The sequence below is a fragment of the Pteropus vampyrus genome, unplaced genomic scaffold (genome assembly GCF_000151845.1).
Source record: "Pteropus vampyrus isolate Shadow unplaced genomic scaffold, Pvam_2.0 Scaffold246, whole genome shotgun sequence".
NCBI classification, from domain to species: Eukaryota; Metazoa; Chordata; class Mammalia; order Chiroptera; family Pteropodidae; genus Pteropus; species Pteropus vampyrus.
In genome coordinates this window covers 594,351-596,437 of record NW_011889027.1, presented here as the reverse complement: position 1 = coordinate 596,437, position 2,087 = coordinate 594,351, and the positions used below count along the sequence as shown (strand labels likewise).

The 2,087-nt window shown below is 61.6% G+C and overlaps 1 protein-coding gene across 3 annotated transcripts in view; it reads right to left on the bottom strand.

Annotated features, from left to right (window-relative positions):
- Window positions 1–2,087, bottom strand: part of EIPR1 (EARP complex and GARP complex interacting protein 1) — a 102,417-nt gene that overhangs the window by 71,237 nt on the left and 29,093 nt on the right. The gene's annotated exons all lie outside the window — the stretch shown is intronic.

Sequence of the window (2,087 nt, the reverse complement as noted above, 5' to 3'; positions counted from 1 at the left end):
CGTGCCGCCTGATGCAGGCAGGGAGGACGGGGGACGCGTCACCTCCCGTCTCTGGGGACGTGCTGCAGGGCGAAACGACATCCGCTGGCTATTTCGGCTAAAGCCTGCGCCCCCTGGCTGAGGACGGTTCCTGATGGCTACGGCCACCTCGCCTGCCTCTGTCAGCCCGTCGGGCGTGCACGGCCCACGGACCAGCTCACTCAAGAACGGGCGGCCTCTAAGCCTTAGACCTGGGCACGCCTTCTAACTAGAGTTGCCAGATTGAAAAATAAAAATATTTGCACAGGACATACTTACATTAAAAACTATTCCTTTTGTATGTGAAGTTCAAGGTTAATGAGGTACCCTGCCTCTTCTCTGGCAACCCTGTTTCTGACGTAAACTCCCATATTAGCTTCCCTACAAATCAGTAAGAAAAGCAAGTGTACCCCCCCATCCACCCAATGGAGACCGGCGACCCTGTGAGGCTGGGTGACCGGCCTCATTCACAGAGAGAAGGGGTCCCCCCACCCCACACACAGGCTGGTGCACGGTGCAGGGGCGGAAAGAGGGTCAGAGGTGACAGGGAGGACGGGATGCGAGACAGAGTGATCCCTGAAGGCTGGGACAGATTGTGACAAGCAGAGATTCGGACGAAGACCGTTTAAGGCAGGGAGATTAGCATGGGAAGCAGCCAGAGCATGACGGAAGGACGCGGGGGAACTCGGGGTGTAAATGGGGCCCTAGGACTGCGGGGCGACGCGGGAGGAGATGCCGGGGAAAGGCAGCTCGGGGCAAGCTCACGGACAATGAGGACACGGTGCCAGCACGCACCGCGTCAGTGCATTTAACGGCCACCGCAATCCCCTGAGTAATTACATCCCGGTTTGACAGACACCGCTGGGGCGTAGAGAGGGGCCTTGATGGCTCAGGCCCCAGAGCTGACGCGCGTCAGGGTCAGGGCAGGCGGCCCCCTGCCTGACCCGAAAGGCAGTGCTCAGGCTTTGTCACGACACAGCAATCGGGAGCGGAGCCAGAGCCCGCATCCGAGCAGGGGGATCAGCTGTAGGGGCGGAGTCGCAACCCCAGAGGTGAGGCCGGAGAAAGGAGAAAGCTGGGGGGCGGGCGAGGCGGGGGAGAGTCCGCACACGCCTCGGACCCCCGCCCTCACGCCGGGGCCTGAGCGGGGTCCCGGAGCCCCGACACTCACACTCACAGCTCCGCTGGCCCCCAGCCGCGGGCCTGGGTCACCGACTGACGGGCCCCGCTCGCTGTCACTGGGGGAACAGCGCCAGCAGGACGCCTGCGGCGGGACCCGGAGCGAAGGGCGAACGCGCCGGCCGTATGTCAGCAGCCTGCTGCTCTGTCAGCCCGTCACTGTCCTCATTTCCCAAGGACCCCGTGCTGGCGTGATCTACAGTCTTCCTGACATTTCACCCTCCTCTGCTGAAAAATTCATCCCAGTCCTAACACACGAGCTTCTCCCCGAACGCAGGGGCACGAGACCGACTCTGGCTGCCAGGAACACCGCTGCCACTCGCCCACCTGCCACAGGGTCACGGGATGACGTAAGCCAGTTCGCGGCCGCGGGGAGACGTCTGCGATCCTCGGCTGACAAGCCGTTTGGCACGTCTTTTCCCTTTATTCTCCACCTTGACTTTGCATTTGCTCTTTCTTCCCACGGGCCTCCTTTGCTCTTCGCAAACTGACTTCCCAGCGCGTCTTCAGAGTGCCCGTGCCTCCTTTTAAGGCTGCGTTCACGTCGTTCTATGTCCGGTGAGTCACAGGACCACAGAGACCACGAAAGACACCGGCAGGGCTTCCCATGGCCCGCAGTGGCCAGGTGAGCCTGTCACCTGTCCTCTGTTCCCTCCCCATCCCTTACGAAAATAAAGTTCCGATCCCGAAACTCCATGGCTTTGGGGCTTGGTTGAGTCACTCCCAGCTGCCCTCCGAGTGGCTGCTCCCCACGCCCAGCTCTGATCAGACTAAGGGACATTGAAACGCCCTCCGCCCCAAAGTCCTGCTCTTTGTGAGGACCCAGTGCACAAGCGTAGTCACTGCTGCCTCGCATGGCTGCTCAGCTACTGCCCCCACAGCGCCTGCCC